Genomic DNA, 20129 nt, shown 5'->3' on the forward strand with positions numbered 1-20129 from the left:
GTATGGATTAGATATAAAGGATATGTAATTTTGTTTTCATGTAAATAAGTCATGAATGATTACTCATATTTTTGTAATTTTATGAGATATTTCATGCTAGTTGCCAAATGATGGTTCCCACATGTGTTAGGTGACTCACATGGGCTGCTAAGAGCTGATCATTGGAGTGTATATACCAATAGTACATACATCTAAAAGCTGTGTATTGTACGAGTACGAATACGGGTGCATACGAGTAGAATTGTTGATGAAACTGAACGAGGATGTAATTGTAAGAATTTTTGTTAAGTAGAAGTATTTTGATAAGTGTATTTAAGTCTTTCAAAAGTGTATAAATACATATTAAAACACTACATGTATATACATTTTAACTGGGTCGTTAAGTCATCGTTAGTCGTTACATGTAAGTGTTGTTTTGAAACCTTTAGGTTAACAATCTTGTTAAATGTTGTTAACCCAATGTTTATAATTTCAAATGAGATTTTAAATTATTATATTATCATGATATTATCATGTATGAATATCTCTTAATATTATATATATACATTAAATGTCTTTACAACGATAATCGTTACATATATGTCTCGTTTAAAAATCATTAAGTTAATAGTCTTGTTTTTACATATGTAGTTCATTGTTAATATACTTAATGATATGTTTACTTATCATAGTATCATGTTAACTATATATATATCCATATATATGTCATCATATAGTTTTTACAAGTTTTAACGTTCGTGAATCACCGGTCAACTTGGGTGGTCAATTGTCTATATGAAACATATTTCAATTAATCAAGTCTTAACAAGTTTGATTGCTTAACATGTTGGAAACATTTAATCATGTAAATATCAATCTCAATTAATATATATAAACATGGAAAAGTTCGGGTCACTACAGTACCTACCCGTTAAATAAATTTCGTCCCGAAATTTTAAGCTGTTGAAGGTGTTGACGAATCTTCTGGAAATAGATGCGGGTATTTCTTCTTCATCTGATCTTCACGCTCCCAGGTGAACTCGGGTCCTCTACGAGCATTCCATCGAACCTTAACAATTGGTATCTTGTTTTGCTTAAGTCTTTTAACCTTACGATCCATTATTTCGACGGGTTCTTCGATGAATTGAAGTTTTTCGTTGATTTGGATTTCATCTAACGGAATAGTGAGATCTTCTTTAGCAAAACATTTCTTCAAATTCGAGACGTGGAAAGTGTTATGTACAGTCGCGAGTTGTTGAGGTAACTCAAGTCGGTAAGCTACTGGTCCGACACGATCAATAATCTTGAATGGTCCAATATACCTTGGATTTAATTTCCCTCGTTTACCAAATCGAACAACGCCTTTCCAAGGTGCAACTTTAAGCATGACCATCTCTCCAATTTTAAATTCTATATCTTTTCTTTTAATGTCAGCGTAGCTCTTTTTTCGACTTTGGGCGGTTTTCAACCGTTGTTGAATTTGGATGATCTTCTCGGTAGTTTCTTGTATAATCTCTGGACCCGTAATCTGTCTATCCCCCACTTTGTAGTGACCCGAACTTTTCCATGTTTATATATATTAATTGAGATTGATGTTTACATGATTAAATGTTTCCAACATGTTAAGCAATCAAACTTGTTAAGACTTGATTAATTGAAATAGGTTTCATATAGACAATTGACCACCCAAGTTGACCGGTGATTCACGAACGTTAAAACTTGTAAAAAAACTATATGATGACATATATATGGTTATATATATAGTTAACATGATATTATGATAAGTAAACATATCATTAATTATATTAACAATGAACTACATATGTAAAAACAAGACTACTAACTTAATGATTTTGAAACGAGACATATATGTAACGTTTATCGTTGTAACGACATTTAATGTATATATATCATATTAAGAGATATTCGTACATCATAATATCATGATAATATAATAATTTAAAATCTCTTTTGATATTATAAACATTGGGTTAACAACATTTAACAAGATCGTTAACCTAAAGGTTTCAAAACAACACTTACATGTAACGACTAACGATGACTTAACGACTCAGTTAAAATGTATATACATGTAGTGTTTTAATATGTATTTATACACTTTTGAAAGACTTCAATACACTTATCAAAATACTTCTACTTAACAAAAATGCTTACAATTACATTCTCGTTCAGTTTCATCAACAATTCTACTCGTATGCACCCGTATTCGTACTCGTACAATACACAGCTTTTAGATGTATGTACTATTGGTATATACACTCCAATGATCAGCTCTTAGCAGCCCATGTGAGTCACCTAACACATGTGGGAACCATCATTTGGCAACTAGCATGAAATATCTCATAAGATTACAAAAATATGAGTAATCATTCATGACTTATTTACATGAAAACAAAATTACATATCCTTTATATCTAATCCATACACCAACGACCAAAAACACCTACAAACACTTTCATTCTTCAATTTTCTTCATCTAATTGAACTCTCTCAAGTTCTATCTTCAAGTTCTAAGTGTTCTTCATAAATTCCAAAAGTTCTAGTTTCATAAAAATCAAGAATACTTTCAAGTTTGCTAGCTCACTTCCAATCTTGTAAGGTGATCATCCAACCTCAAGAAATCTTTGTTTCTTACAGTAGGTTATCATTCTAATACAAGGTAATAATCATATTCAAACTTTGGTTCAATTTCTATAACTATAACAATCTTATTTCAAGTGATGATCTTACTTGAACTTGTTTTCGTGTCATGATTTTGCTTCAAGAACTTTGAGCCATCCAAGGATCCATTGAAGCTAGATCCATTTTTCTCTTTTCCAGTAGGTTCATCCAAGGAACTTAAGGTAGTAATGATGTTCATAACATCATTCGATTCATACATATAAAGCTATCTTATTCGAAGGTTTAAACTTGTAATCACTAGAACATAGTTTAGTTAATTCTAAACTTGTTCACAAACAAAAGTTAATCCTTCTAACTTGACTTTTAAAATCAACTAAACACATGTTCTATATCTATATGATATGCTAACTTAATGATTTAAAACCTGGAAACACGAAAAACACCGTAAAACCGGATTTACGCCGTCGTAGTAACACCGCGGGCTGTTTTGGGTTAGTTAATTAAAAACTATGATAAACTTTGATTTAAAAGTTGTTATTCTGAGAAAATGATTTTTATTATGAACATGAAACTATATCCAAAAATTATGGTTAAACTCAAAGTGGAAGTATGTTTTCTAAAATGGTCATCTAGACGTCGTTCTTTCGACTGAAATGACTACCTTTACAAAAACGACTTGTAACTTATTTTTCTGACTAGAAACCTATACTTTTTTTGTTTAGATTCATAAAATAGAGTTCAATATGAAACCATAGCAATTTGATTCACTTAAAACGGATTTAAAATGAAGAAGTTATGGGTAAAACAAGATTGGATAATTTTTCTCATTTTAGCTACGTGAAAATTGGTAACAAATTTATTCCAACCATAACTTAATCAACTTGTATTATATATTATGTAATCTTGAGATACCATAGACACGTATACAATGTTTCGACCTATCATGTCGACACATCTATATATATTTCGGAACAACCATAGACACTCTATATGTGAATGTTGGAGTTAGCTATACAGGGTTGAGGTTGATTCCAAAATATATATAGTTTGAGTTGTGATCAATACTGAGATACGTATACACTGGGTCGTGGATTGATTCAAGATAATATTTATCGATTTATTTCTGTACATCTAACTGTGGACAACTAGTTGTAGGTTACTAACGAGGACAGCTGACTTAATAAACTTAAAACATCAAAATATATTAAAAGTGTTGTAAATATATTTTGAACATACTTTGATATATATGTATATATTGTTATAGGTTCGTGAATCAACCAGTGGCCAAGTCTTACTTCCCGACGAAGTAAAAATCTGTGAAAGTGAGTTATAGTCCCACTTTTAAAATCTAATATTTTTGGGATGAGAATACATGCAGGTTTTATAAATGATTTACAAAATAGACACAAGTACGTGAAACTACATTCTATGGTTGAATTATCGAAATCGAATATGCCCCTTTTTATTAAGTCTGGTAATCTAAGAATTAGGGAACAGACACCCTAATTGACGCGAATCCTAAAGATAGATCTATTGGGCCTAACAAACCCCATCCAAAGTACCGGATGCTTTAGTACTTCGAAATTTATATCATATCCGAAGGGTGTCCCGGAATGATGGGGATATTCTTATATATGCATCTTGTTATTGTCGGTTACCAGGTGTTCACCATATGAATGATTTTTATCTCTATGTATGGGATGTGTATTGAAATATGAAATCTTGTGGTCTATTGTTACGATTTGATATATATAGGTTAAACCTATAACTCACCAACATTTTTGTTGACGTTTTAAGCATGTTTATTCTCAGGTGATTATTAAGAGCTTCCGCTGTCGCATACTTAAATAAGGACAAGATTTGGAGTCCATGCTTGTATGATATTGTGTAAAAACTGCATTCAAGAAACTTATTTTGTTGTAACATATTTGTATTGTAAACCATTATGTAATGGTCGTGTGTAAACAGGATATTTTAGATTATCATTATTTGATAATCTACGTAAAGCTTTTTAAACCTTTATTGATGAAATAAAGGTTATGGTTTGTTTAAAAATGAATGCAGTCTTTGAAAAACGTCTCATATAGAGGTCAAAACCTCGCAACGAAATCAATTAATATGGAACGTTTTTAATCAATAAGAACGGGACATTTCAGTTGGTATCAGAGCGTTGGTCTTAGAGAACCAGAAAATTTGCATTAGTGTGTCTTATCGAGTTTGTTAGGATGCATTAGTGAGTCTGGACTTCGACCGTGTTTTCTTTAAAAATGATTGCTTAACATTTTTGTTGGAAACTATATATTTTTAACATATGAATATTATGTGATATATTAATCTCTTAACGTGTTTGATATTATGTGATAGATGTCTACCTCTAGAACAAGTCCCATTGACTCACCTAATAATAATGAAGAGTCAAATGTAAATTGGAATGATTTGTGGACTGATTCACAAGTTCCCGAAGAGGAACCGGAAGAAGAGTCGGAACCGGATGAAGAAATAGAACCGGTGGGGGAAATAATAAAACGGTTAAGTAAAAGAAAATCCTCAACCAACCGACCAAAGTTAATTATGGTCAATGGTGTTTCCGCCAAGGAAGCAAAATATTGGGAGGATTACCAATTCTCCGATGAATCGGATTCCGACGAGAATTCCGATGATGTTATAGAAATTACCCCAACTGAATTTAAAAAGGCAAAAGAAAATAATAAGGGAAAGGGCATAAAAATAGAGAAATCTAATTCCAACCCCGATGAACTTTATATGTATCGTCAACCCCCGAAGTCCTTAAGTTGTAACAATGACCCGGGAACCTCTAAACCACCAGGTTTTTCTAAACCAATGTGGACAACGACGGCTCGTATTAGGGGAACATCATATATCCCTAGAAACTTGGCAAAACGAACCAAAACCGAAGAAGAAGAAACGAGCGAGTCGGAATAAGATAGTTGTATTCGTGTGGTGTAATATATGTAATATAGTGTTCTTATGCTTTATGATATATGCAAAAATTGCTTGTATTAATAAGTATTTTTTTATGAATCTAACTCTTGTCTATTTTACAGTTTAAAAACACAAAATGGATAGACAACCCAATATTTTAAGAGACCTACCCGGAGACATGATTGATGAAATCTTGTCTAGAGTCGGCCAGAATTCTTCGGCACAACTATTTAAGGCGAGATCAGTTTGTAAGACATTCGAAGAACGTTCCAAGAATGTCTTGGTTTATAAGAGACTTTCGTTTGAAAGATGGGGGATATCACATTGGGAAACCCATAAGTTACGATGTGTTTACTTTGACGCATATATTGCGGGGAACCCAAATGCTATTTTACGCAACGGGTTAAGAAATTATTTTGACTCAATATATCCGAATATTGGACTTCGTGATTTAGAAAAAGCGGCTAACATGCAACATAAAGAAGCATGTTATGCTTACGGATTAGTAATGTTCGCTTCTCACCAAAGTGAGAACAAGAACATCGGGCTACAACTATTAAACAAAACGTTTCCACAAGTGACGGAGTCGGTAATTGGGGTAAGAAATGAGGTTTTTAGATTATTACGGGACTGTTGGACATTACGTAACCCTCGTCCCTTTGATGACGTTACAACACGCTGTCTTATCAACGGCCATAACGGTTATGTTGCACAAGACCAAGGATGGGAAGTAGTCCTAGTAAAACCAGAATGCATGACTTGTTTCTGGACGTATGAATTACGTGTCTTTATTGCCTTTGCTGAACGACTTGTGTACTAGCTAGAATTGTCTTCACAACTATCTTGTATCAAAGTTATTGTGTGCTATATTTCATGCTTTATGTAAAATAAGCGGTATTGTAAGTTTGTAAAATATTGTATAAAAGTTTGAACGCGAAATATTATTATAATCAGTTTTTCATATAGAATTGTAGTAGTTGAATTGTATATTAGCTACTAAGTATGAACTTAACGGGTAGGTACTACCCGAATTTAAACTTATAAAACGCTAATATGAAGAAAAAGCTTTTATAAATGAGTTCATATTATGCTACGAAATACTATTAACTACTCTTAATATTCTGTATGATTAACTTGTTCCATTTAACTATTTTGAAGGAAATGGCACCGACTACTCGACACACCGTGAATATGAATGAAGAGGAATTCCGTACTTTTCTAGCTTCAAACATAGCCGCAGTACAGGCTGCGCTACATACCAACAATAACCTTGGATCTAGCAGTACAGGAAATCGTGTAGGATGCACCTACAAAGAATTCACTGCCTGCAAACCTTTGGAATTTGATGGAACCGAAGGACCGATCGGATTGAAACGGTGGACCGAGAAGGTTGAATCGGTGTTTGCCATAAGTAAGTGTACTGAAGAGGACAAAGTGAAGTACGCTACGCATACCTTCACAGGTTCTGCGTTAACATGGTGGAATACCTATCTAGAGCAAGTGGGACAAGATGATGCGTACGCACTACCGTGGTCAGCATTCAAGCACTTGATGAACGAGAAGTACCGTCCCAGAACCGAGGTCAATAAGCTCAAGACAGAACTTAGAGGGTTACGAACCCAAGGATTTGATATTACCACGTACGAAAGACGATTCACAGAATTGTGCCTATTGTGCCCGGGAGCATTCGAAGATGAGGAAGAGAAGATCGACGCGTTTGTGAAAGGATTACCGGAAAGAATCCAAGAAGATATAAGTTCACACGAGCCCGCCTCCATACAACAGGCATGTAGAATGGCTCACAAACTAGTGAACCAGATTGAAGAAAGAATTAAAGAACAGACTGCTGAAGAGGCCAATGTGAAGCAAGTCAAAAGAAAGTGGGAGGAAAACGGTGATAAGAATCACCAATACAACAACAACAGCAATTACAACAATAATCGCAACAATTATCCCAACAATCGCAACATCAATCGCAACTACAACAAACGGCCCAACAACAACAACAACAACAACAGCAACTACAACAATCATCCCAACAACAATAATAACCGCAACAACAACAACAATCAGAAGCAACTATGCCAAAGGTGTGAAAAGAATCACTCGGGGTTCTGCACCAAATTTTGCAACAAATGTAAAAGAAATGGTCATAGCGCGGCGAAGTGTGAGGTCTACGGACCAGGGGTTAATAGAACGAAAGGAACAAATGGTGTCGGAACGAGTAATGGCGGAGCAAGTAGTGTCGGAGCAAGTTATGCCAATGTAGTTTGTTATAAATGTGGAAAACCAGGCCACATTATTAGAAATTGCCCGAACCAGGAGAACACGAATGGACAAGGCCGTGGAAGAGTTTTCAATATTAATGCGGTAGAGGCACAGGAAGACCCGGAGCTTGTTACGGGTACGTTTCTTATTGACAATAAATCTGCTTACGTTTTATTTGATTCGGGTGTGGATAGAAGCTATATGAGTAGAGATTTTTGTGCTAAATTAAGTTGTCCATTGACGCCTTTGGATAGTAAATTTTTACTCGAATTAGCAAATGGTAAATTAATTTCAGCAGATAATATATGTCGGAATCGAGAAATTAAACTGGTTAGCGAAACATTTAAGATTGATTTGATACCAGTAGAGTTAGGGAGTTTTGATGTGATAATCGGTATGGACTGGTTGAAAGAAGTGAAAGCGGAGATCGTTTGTTACAAAAATGCAATTCGCATTATACGAGAAAAAGGAAAACCCTTAATGGTGTACGGAGAAAAGGGCAACACGAAGCTACATCTTATTAGTAATTTGAAGGCACAAAAACTAATAAGAAAAGGTTGCTATGCTGTTCTAGCACACGTCGAGAAAGTACAAACTGAAGAAAAGAGCATCAATGATGTTCCCATTGCAAAAGAATTTCCCGATGTATTTCCGAAAGAATTACCGGGATTACCCCCACATCGATCCGTTGAATTTCAAATAGATCTTGTACCAGGAGCTGCACCAATAGCTCGTGCTCCTTACAGACTCGCACCCAGCGAGATGAAAGAACTGCAAAGCCAATTACAAGAACTTTTAGAGCGTGGTTTCATTCGACCAAGCACATCACCGTGGGGAGCTCCTGTTTTGTTTGTCAAGAAGAAAGATGGTACATTCAGGTTGTGTATCGACTACCGAGAGTTGAACAAACTTACCATCAAGAACCGCTACCCACTACCGAGAATCGACGACTTATTTGATCAACTACAAGGCTCGTCTGTTTATTCAAAGATTGACTTACGTTCCGGGTATCATCAAATGCGGGTGAAAGAAGATGATATTCCAAAGACTGCTTTCAGAACACGTTACGGTCATTACGAGTTTATGGTCATGCCGTTTGGTTTAACTAATGCACCAGCTGTGTTCATGGACCTTATGAACTGAGTGTGTGGACCATACCTTGACAAGTTTGTCATTGTTTTCATTGATGACATACTTATTTACTCAAAGAATGACCAAGAACACGGTGAACATTTGAGAAAGGTGTTAGAAGTATTGAGGAAGGAAGAATTGTACGCTAAGTTTTCAAAGTGTGCATTTTGGTTGGAAGAAGTTCAATTCCTCGGTCACATAGTGAACAAAGAAGGTATTAAGGTGGATCCGGCAAAGATAGAAACTGTTGAAAAGTGGGAAACCCCGAAAACTCCGAAACACATACGCCAGTTTTTAGGACTAGCTGGTTACTACAGAAGGTTCATCCAAGACTTTTCCAGAATAACAAAACCCTTGACTGCATTAACGCATAAAGGGAAGAAATTTGAATGGAATGATGAACAAGAGAAAGCGTTTCAGTTATTGAAGAAAAAGCTAACTACGGCACCTATATTGTCATTGCCTGAAGGGAATGATGATTTTGTGATTTATTGTGACGCATCAAAGCAAGGTCTCGGTTGTGTATTAATGCAACGAACGAAGGTGATTGCTTATGCGTCTAGACAATTGAAGATTCACGAACAAAATTATACGACGCATGATTTGGAATTAGGCGCGGTTGTTTTTGCATTAAAGACTTGGAGGCACTACTTATATGGGGTCAAAAGTATTATATATACCGACCACAAAAGTCTTCAACACATATTTAATCAGAAACAACTGAATATGAGGCAGCGTAGGTGGATTGAATTATTGAATGATTACGATTTTGAGATTCGTTACCACCCGGGGAAGGCAAATGTGGTAGCCGATGCCTTGAGCAGGAAGGACAGAGAACCCATTCGAGTAAAATCTATGAATATAATGATTCATAATAACATTACTACTCAAATAAAGGAGGCGCAACAAGGAGTTTTAAAAGAGGGAAATTTAAAGGATGAAATACCCAAAGGATCGGAGAAGCATCTTAATATTCGGGAAGACGGAACCCGATATAGGGCTGAAAGGATTTGGGTACCAAAATTTGGAGATATGAGAGAAATGGTACTTAGAGAAGCTCATAAAACCAGATACTCAATACATCCTGGAACGGGGAAGATGTACAAGGATCTCAAGAAACATTTTTGGTGGCCGGGTATGAAAGCCGATGTTGCTAAATACGTAGGAGAATGTTTGACGTGTTCTAAGGTTAAAGCTGAGCATCAGAAACCATCAGGTCTACTTCAACAACCCGAAATCCCGGAATGGAAATGGGAAAACATTACCATGGATTTCATCACTAAATTGCCAAGGACTGCAAGTGGTTTTGATACTATTTGGGTAATAGTTGATCGTCTCACCAAATCAGCACACTTCCTACCAATAAGAGAAGATGACAAGATGGAGAAGTTAGCACGACTGTATTTGAAGGAAGTCGTCTCCAGACATGGAATACCAATCTCTATTATCTCTGATAGGGATGGCAGATTTATTTCAAGATTCTGGCAGACATTACAGCAAGCATTAGGAACTCGTCTAGACATGAGTACTGCCTATCATCCACAAACTGATGGGCAGAGCGAAAGGACGATACAAACGCTTGAAGACATGCTACGAGCATGTGTTATTGATTTCGGAAACAGTTGGGATCGACATCTACCGTTAGCAGAATTTTCCTACAACAACAGCTACCATTCAAGCATTGAGATGGCGCCGTTTGAAGCACTTTATGGTAGAAAGTGCAGGTCTCCGATTTGTTGGAGTGAAGTAGGGGATAGACAGATTACGGGTCCGGAGATTATACAAGAAACTACCGAGAAGATCATCCAAATTCAACAACGGTTGAAAACCGCCCAAAGTCGACAAAAGAGCTACGCTGACATTAAAAGAAAAGATATAGAATTTGAAATTGGAGAGATGGTCATGCTTAAAGTTGCACCTTGGAAAGGCGTTGTTCGATTTGGTAAACGAGGGAAATTAAATCCAAGGTATATTGGACCATTCAAGATTATTGATCGTGTCGGACCAGTAGCTTACCGACTTGAGTTACCTCAACAACTCGCGGCTGTACATAACACTTTCCACGTCTCGAATTTGAAGAAATGTTTTGCTAAAGAAGATCTCACTATTCCATTAGATGAAATCCAAATCAACGAAAAACTCCAATTCATCGAAGAACCCGTCGAAATAATGGATCGTGAGGTTAAAAGACTTAAGCAAAACAAGATACCAATTGTTAAGGTTCGATGGAATGCTCGTAGAGGACCCGAGTTCACCTGGGAGCGTGAAGATCAGATGAAGAAGAAATACCCGCATCTATTTCCAGAAGATTCGTCAACACCTTCAACAGCTTAAAATTTCGGGACGAAATTTATTTAACGGGTAGGTACTGTAGTGACCCGAACTTTTCCATGTTTATATATATTAATTGAGATTGATGTTTACATGATTAAATGTTTCCAACATGTTAAGCAATCAAACTTGTTAAGACTTGATTAATTGAAATAGGTTTCATATAGACAATTGACCACCCAAGTTGACCGGTGATTCACGAACGTTAAAACTTGTAAAAAAACTATATGATGACATATATATGGTTATATATATAGTTAACATGATATTATGATAAGTAAACATATCATTAATTATATTAACAATGAACTACATATGTAAAAACAAGACTACTAACTTAATGATTTTGAAACGAGACATATATGTAACGTTTATCGTTGTAACGACATTTAATGTATATATATCATATTAAGAGATATTCGTACATCATAATATCATGATAATATAATAATTTAAAATCTCTTTTGATATTATAAACATTGGGTTAACAACATTTAACAAGATCGTTAACCTAAAGGTTTCAAAACAACACTTACATGTAACGACTAACGATGACTTAACGACTCAGTTAAAATGTATATACATGTAGTGTTTTAATATGTATTTATACACTTTTGAAAGACTTCAATACACTTATCAAAATACTTCTACTTAACAAAAATGCTTACAATTACATTCTCGTTCAGTTTCATCAACAATTCTACTCGTATGCACCCGTATTCGTACTCGTACAATACACAGCTTTTAGATGTATGTACTATTGGTATATACACTCCAATGATCAGCTCTTAGCAGCCCATGTGAGTCACCTAACACATGTGGGAACCATCATTTGGCAACTAGCATGAAATATCTCATAAGATTACAAAAATATGAGTAATCATTCATGACTTATTTACATGAAAACAAAATTACATATCCTTTATATCTAATCCATACACCAACGACCAAAAACACCTACAAACACTTTCATTCTTCAATTTTCTTCATCTAATTGAACTCTCTCAAGTTCTATCTTCAAGTTCTAAGTGTTCTTCATAAATTCCAAAAGTTCTAGTTTCATAAAAATCAAGAATACTTTCAAGTTTGCTAGCTCACTTCCAATCTTGTAAGGTGATCATCCAACCTCAAGAAATCTTTGTTTCTTACAGTAGGTTATCATTCTAATACAAGGTAATAATCATATTCAAACTTTGGTTCAATTTCTATAACTATAACAATCTTATTTCAAGTGATGATCTTACTTGAACTTGTTTTCGTGTCATGATTTTGCTTCAAGAACTTTGAGCCATCCAAGGATCCATTGAAGCTAGATCCATTTTTCTCTTTTCCAGTAGGTTCATCCAAGGAACTTAAGGTAGTAATGATGTTCATAACATCATTCGATTCATACATATAAAGCTATCTTATTCGAAGGTTTAAACTTGTAATCACTAGAACATAGTTTAGTTAATTCTAAACTTGTTCACAAACAAAAGTTAATCCTTCTAACTTGACTTTTAAAATCAACTAAACACATGTTCTATATCTATATGATATGCTAACTTAATGATTTAAAACCTGGAAACACGAAAAACACCGTAAAACCGGATTTACGCCGTCGTAGTAACACCGCGGGCTGTTTTGGGTTAGTTAATTAAAAACTATGATAAACTTTGATTTAAAAGTTGTTATTCTGAGAAAATGATTTTTATTATGAACATGAAACTATATCCAAAAATTATGGTTAAACTCAAAGTGGAAGTATGTTTTCTAAAATGGTCATCTAGACGTCGTTCTTTCGACTGAAATGACTACCTTTACAAAAACGACTTGTAACTTATTTTTCTGACTAGAAACCTATACTTTTTTTGTTTAGATTCATAAAATAGAGTTCAATATGAAACCATAGCAATTTGATTCACTTAAAACGGATTTAAAATGAAGAAGTTATGGGTAAAACAAGATTGGATAATTTTTCTCATTTTAGCTACGTGAAAATTGGTAACAAATTTATTCCAACCATAACTTAATCAACTTGTATTATATATTATGTAATCTTGAGATACCATAGACACGTATACAATGTTTCGACCTATCATGTCGACACATCTATATATATTTCGGAACAACCATAGACACTCTATATGTGAATGTTGGAGTTAGCTATACAGGGTTGAGGTTGATTCCAAAATATATATAGTTTGAGTTGTGATCAATACTGAGATACGTATACACTGGGTCGTGGATTGATTCAAGATAATATTTATCGATTTATTTCTGTACATCTAACTGTGGACAACTAGTTGTAGGTTACTAACGAGGACAGCTGACTTAATAAACTTAAAACATCAAAATATATTAAAAGTGTTGTAAATATATTTTGAACATACTTTGATATATATGTATATATTGTTATAGGTTCGTGAATCAACCAGTGGCCAAGTCTTACTTCCCGACGAAGTAAAAATCTGTGAAAGTGAGTTATAGTCCCACTTTTAAAATCTAATATTTTTGGGATGAGAATACATGCAGGTTTTATAAATGATTTACAAAATAGACACAAGTACGTGAAACTACATTCTATGGTTGAATTATCGAAATCGAATATGCCCCTTTTTATTAAGTCTGGTAATCTAAGAATTAGGGAACAGACACCCTAATTGACGCGAATCCTAAAGATAGATCTATTGGGCCTAACAAACCCCATCCAAAGTACCGGATGCTTTAGTACTTCGAAATTTATATCATATCCGAAGGGTGTCCCGGAATGATGGGGATATTCTTATATATGCATCTTGTTATTGTCGGTTACCAGGTGTTCACCATATGAATGATTTTTATCTCTATGTATGGGATGTGTATTGAAATATGAAATCTTGTGGTCTATTGTTACGATTTGATATATATAGGTTAAACCTATAACTCACCAACATTTTTGTTGACGTTTTAAGCATGTTTATTCTCAGGTGATTATTAAGAGCTTCCGCTGTCGCATACTTAAATAAGGACAAGATTTGGAGTCCATGCTTGTATGATATTGTGTAAAAACTGCATTCAAGAAACTTATTTTGTTGTAACATATTTGTATTGTAAACCATTATGTAATGGTCGTGTGTAAACAGGATATTTTAGATTATCATTATTTGATAATCTACGTAAAGCTTTTTAAACCTTTATTGATGAAATAAAGGTTATGGTTTGTTTAAAAATGAATGCAGTCTTTGAAAAACGTCTCATATAGAGGTCAAAACCTCGCAACGAAATCAATTAATATGGAACGTTTTTAATCAATAAGAACGGGACATTTCACACTTCACTCCAACAAATCGGAGACCTGTACTTTCTACCATAAAGTGCTTCAAACGGCGCCATCTCAATGCTTGAATGGTAGCTGTTGTTGTAGGAAAATTCTGCTAAGGGTAGATGTCGATCCCAACTGTTTCCGAAATCAATAACACATGCTCGTAGCATGTCTTCAAGCGTTTGTATCGTCCTTTCGCTCTGCCCATCAGTTTGTGGATGATAGGCAGTACTCATGTCTAGACGAGTTCCTAATGCTTGCTGTAATGTCTGCCAGAATCTTGAAATAAATCTACCATCCCTATCAGAGATAATAGAGATTGGTGTTCCATGTCTGGAGACGACTTCCTTCAAATACAGTCGTGCTAACTTCTCCATCTTGTCATCTTCTCTTATTGGCAGGAAGTGTGCTGATTTGGTGAGACGATCAACTATTACCCAAATAGTATCAAAACCACTTGCAGTCCTTGGCAATTTAGTGATGAAATCCATGGTAATGTTTTCCCATTTCCATTCCAGGATTTCGGGTTGTTGAAGTAGACCTGATGGTTTCTGATGCTCAGCTTTGACCTTAGAACACGTCAAACATTCTCCTACGTATTTAGCAACATCGGCTTTCATACCCGACCACCAAAAATGTTTCTTGAGATCCTTGTACATCTTCCCCGTTCCAGGATGTATTGAGTATCTGGTTTTATGAGCTTCTCTAAGTACCATTTCTCTCATATCTCCAAATTTTGGTACCCAAATCCTTTCAGCCCTATACCGGGTTCCGTCTTCCCGAATATTAAGATGCTTCTCCGATCCTTTGGGTATTTCATCCTTTAAATTTCCCACTTTTAAAACTCCTTGTTGCGCCTCCTTTATTTGAGTAGTAAGGTTATTATGAATCATTATATTCATAGATTTTACTCAAATGGGTTCTCTGTCCTTCCTGCTCAAGGCATCGGCTACCACATTTGCCTTCCCCGGGTGGTGACGAATCTCAAAGTCGTAATCATTCAATAATTCAATCCACCTACGCTGTCTCATATTCAGTTGTTTCTGATTAAATATGTGTTGAAGACTTTTGTGGTCGGTATATATAATACTTTTGACCCCATATAAGTAGTGCCTCCAAGTCTTTAATGCAAAAACAACCGCGCCTAATTCCAAATCATGCGTCGTATAATTTTGTTCGTGAATCTTCGATTGTCTAGACGCATAAGCAATCACCTTCGTTCGTTGCATTAATACACAACCGAGACCTTGCTTTGATGTGTCACAATAAATCACAAAATCATCATTCCCTTCAGGCAATGACAATATAGGTGCCGTAGTTAGCTTTTTCTTCAATAACTGAAACGCTTTCTCTTGTTCATCATTCCATTCAAATTTCTTCCCTTTATGCGTTAATGCAGTCAAGGGTTTTGCTATTCTGGAAAAGTCTTGGATGAACCTTCTGTAGTAACCAGCTAGTCCTAAAAACTGGCGTATGTGTTTCAGAGTTTTCGGGGTTTCCCACTTTTTAACAGTTTCTATCTTTGCCGGATCCACCTTAATACCTTCTTTGTTCACTATGTGACCGAGGAATTGAACTTCTTCCAACCAAAATGCACACTTTGAAAACTTAGCGTACAATTCTTCCTTCCTCAATACTTCTAACACCTTTCTCAAATGTTCACCGTGTTCTTGGTCATTCTTTGAGTAAATAAGTATGTCATCAATGAAAACAATGAAAAACTTGTCAAGGTATGGTCCACACACTCGGTTTATAAGGTCCATGAACACAGCTGGTGCATTAGTTAAACCAAATGGCATGACCATAAACTCGTAATGACCGTAACGTGTTCTGAAAGCAGTCTTTGGAATATCATCTCCTTTCACCCGCATTTGATGATACCCGGAACGTAAGTCAATCTTTGAATAAACAGACGAGCCTTGTAGTTGATCAAATAAGTCGTCGATTCTCGGTAGTGGGTAGCGGTTCTTGATGGTAAGTTTGTTCAACTCTCGGTAGTCGATACACAACCTGAATGTGCCATCTTTCTTCTTGACAAACAAAACAGGAGCTCCCCACGGTGATGTGCTTGGTCGAATGAAACCACGCTCTAAAAGTTCTTGTAATTGGCTTTGCAGTTCTTTCATCTCGCTGGGTGTGACTCTGTAAGGAGCACGAGCTATCGGTGCAGCTCCTGGTACAAGATCTATTTGAAATTCAACGGATCGATGTGGGGGTAATCCCGTTAATTCTTTCGGAAATACATCGGGAAATTCTTTTGCAATGGGAATATCATTGATGCTCTTTTCTTCAGTTTGTACATTCTCGACGTGTGCTAGAACAGCATAGCAACCTTTTCTTATTAGTTTTTGTGCCTTCAAATTACTAATAAGATGTAGCTTCGTGTTGCCCTTTTCTCCGTACACCATTAAGGGTTTTCCTTTTTCTCGTATAATGCGAATTGCATTTTTGTAACAAACGATCTCTGTTTTCACTTCTTTCAACCAGTCCATACCGATTATCACATCAAAACTCCCTAACTCTACTGGTATCAAATCAATCTTAAATGTTTCGCTAACCAGTTTAATTTCTCGATTCCGACATATATTATCTGCTGAAATTAATTTACCATTTGCTAATTCGAGTAAAAATTTACTATCCAAAGGCGTCAAAGGACAACTTAATTTAGCACAAATATCTCTACTCATATAGCTTCTATCCGCACCCGAATCAAATAAAACGTAAGCAGATTTATTGTCAATAAGAAACGTACCCGTAACAAGCTCCGGGTCTTCCTGTGCCTCTGCCGCATTAATATTGAAAACTCTTCCGCGGCCTTGTCCATTCGTGTTCTCCTGGTTCGGGCAATTTCTAATAATGTGGCCCGGTTTTCCACATTTATAACAAACTACATTGGCATAACTTGCTCCAACACTACTTGCTCCGCCATTACTCGTTTCGAAACCATTTGTTCCTTTCGTTCTATTAACCCCTGGTCCGTAGACCTCACACTTCGCCGCGCTATGACCATTTCTTTTACACTTGTTGCAAAATTTGGTGCAGAACCCCGAGTGATACTTTTCACACCTTTGGCATAGCTGCTTCTGATTGTTGTTGTTGTTGCGGTTATTATTGTTGTTGGGATGATTGTTGTAGTTGCTGTTGTTGTTGTTGTTGTTGTTGTTGTTGTTGTTGTTGTTGTTGTTGTTGTTGTTGGGCCGTTTGTTGTAGTTGCGATTGATGTTGCGATTGTTGGGATAATTGTTGCGATTATTGTTGTAATTGCTGTTGTTGTTGTATTGGTGATTCTTATCACCGTTTTCCTCCCACTTTCTTTTGACTTGCTTCACATTGGCCTCTTCAGCAGTCTGTTCTTTAATTCTTTCTTCAATCTGATTCACTAGTTTGTGAGCCATTCTACATGCCTGTTGTATGGAGGCGGGCTCGTGTGAACTTATATCTTCTTGGATTCTTTCCGGTAATCCTTTCACAAACGCGTCGATCTTCTCTTCCTCATCTTCGAATGCTCCCGGACACAATAGGCACAATTCTGTGAATCGTCTTTCGTACGTGGTAATATCAAATCCTTGGGTTCGTAACCCTCTAAGTTCTGTCTTGAGCTTATTGACCTCGGTTCTGGGATGGTACTTCTCGTTCATCAAGTGCTTGAATGCTGACCACGGTAGTGCGTACGCATCGTCTTGTCCCACTTGCTCTAGATAGGTATTCCACCATGTTAACGCAGAACCTGTGAAGGTATGCGTAGCGTACTTCACTTTGTCCTCTTCAGTACACTTACTTATGGCAAACACCGATTTGACCTTCTCGGTCCACCGTTTCAATCCGATCGGTCCTTCGGTTCCATCAAATTCCAAAGGTTTGCAGGCAGTGAATTCTTTGTAGGTGCATCCTACACGATTTCCTGTACTGCTAGATCCAAGGTTATTGTTGGTATGTAGCGCAGCCTGTACTGCGGCTATGTTTGAAGCTAGAAAAGTACGGAATTCCTCTTCATTCATATTCACGGTGTGTCGAGTAGTCGGTGCCATTTCCTTCAAAATAGTCAAATGGAACAAGTTAATCATACAGAATATTAAGAGTAGTTAATAGTATTTCGTAGCATAATATGAACTCATTTATAAAAGCTTTTTCTTCATATTAGCGTTTTATAAATTTAAATTCGGGTAGTACCTACCTGTTAAGTTCATACTTAGTAGCTAATATACAATTCAACTACTACAATTCTATATGAAAAACTGATTATAATAATATTTCGCGTTCAAACTTTTACACAATATTTTACAAACTTACAATACCGCTTATTTTACATATAGCATGAAATATAGCACACAATAAATTTGATACAAGATGGTTGTGAAGATAATTCTAGCTAGTACACAAGTCGTTCAGCAAAGGCAATAAAGACACGTAATTCATACGTCCAGAAACAAGTCATGCATTCTGGTTTTACTAGGATTACTTCCCATCCTTGGTCTTGTGGAACATAACCGTTATGGCCGTTGATAAGACAGTGTGTTGTAACGTCGTCAAAGGGACGAGGGTTACGTAATGTCCAACAGTCCCGTAACAATCTAAAAACCTCATTTCTTACCCCAATTACCGACTCCGTCACTTGTGAGAATGTTTTGTTTAATAGTTGTAGCCCGATGTTCTTGTTCTCACTTTGGTGAGAAGCGAACATTACTAATCCGTAAGCATAACATGCTTCTTTATGTTGCATGTTAGCCGCTTTTTCTAAATCACGAAGTCCAATATTCGGATATATTGAGTCAAAATAATTTCTTAACCCATTGCGTAAAATAGCATTTGGGTTCCACGCAATATATGCGTCAAAGTAAACACATCGTAACTTATGGATTTCCCAATGTGATATCCCCCATCTTTCGAACAAAAGCCTTTTATAAACCAAGGCATTCTTGGAACGTTCTTCGAATGTCTTACAAACTGATCTCGCCTTAAATAGTTGTGCCAAAGAATTCTGACCGACTCTAGACAAGATTTCATCAATCATGTCTCCGGGTAGGTCTCTTAAAATATTGGGTTGTCGATCCATTTTGTGTTTTTATACTGTAAAATAGACAAGAGTTAGATTCATAAAAAAAAACTTATTAATACAAGCAATTTTTACATATATCATAAAGCATAAGCACACTATATTACATATATTACACCATACGAATACAACTATCTTATTCCGACTCGCTTGTTTCTTCTTCTTTGGTTTTGCTTCGTTTTGTCAAGTTTCTAGGGATATATGATGTTCCCCTAATACGAGCCGTCGTTTTCCACATTGGTTTAGAAAAACCTGGTGGTTTAGAGGTTCCCGGGTCATTGTTACAACTTTAGGACTTCGGGGGTTGACGATACATATAAAGTTCATCGGGGTTGGAATTAGATTTCTCTATTTTTATGCCCTTTCCCTTATTATTTTCTTTTTCCTTTTTAAATTCAGTTGGGGTAATTTCTATAACATCATCGGAATTCTCATCGGAATCCGATTCATCGGAGAATTGATATTCCTCCCAATATTTTGCTTCCTTGGCGGAAACAC

Source organism: Rutidosis leptorrhynchoides, chromosome 5, assembly GCF_046630445.1.
Source record: "Rutidosis leptorrhynchoides isolate AG116_Rl617_1_P2 chromosome 5, CSIRO_AGI_Rlap_v1, whole genome shotgun sequence".
NCBI lineage: Eukaryota > Viridiplantae > Streptophyta > Magnoliopsida > Asterales > Asteraceae > Rutidosis > Rutidosis leptorrhynchoides.